A 305-nucleotide genomic window follows, 5' to 3' on the forward strand; every position below is an offset into this window, starting at 1 on the left:
TCTATTTTGTATTTGTTGGTAGGTGCTGTTGAATAAACTGCAACTCAGAGTGGACCTACAAACTTCAGATCAAACCTTGCTTCATCCTTTAACATCCGCACCATCTCGGGCATGCTTGAGAATATAGTCACTGTGTCACTTCATCTCTTGGATGGTCTTCTTTTCTTTCACTGACCCTCACATTGCCTAGAGTAATGTCCTTTTCCAAGAACTGACCCTTCCTTATTACAGGCCCAAAGTAAGTGAGACAAAATCTCACAATCTTTGTCTCCAAAGAGCTCTTTACTTGCACTTCATCCGAGAGA

Source organism: Elephantulus edwardii, unplaced genomic scaffold, assembly GCF_000299155.1.
Source record: "Elephantulus edwardii isolate Elephantulus edwardi_28Jun2011 unplaced genomic scaffold, EleEdw1.0 scaffold00167, whole genome shotgun sequence".
Classification (NCBI taxonomy): domain Eukaryota; kingdom Metazoa; phylum Chordata; class Mammalia; order Macroscelidea; family Macroscelididae; genus Elephantulus; species Elephantulus edwardii.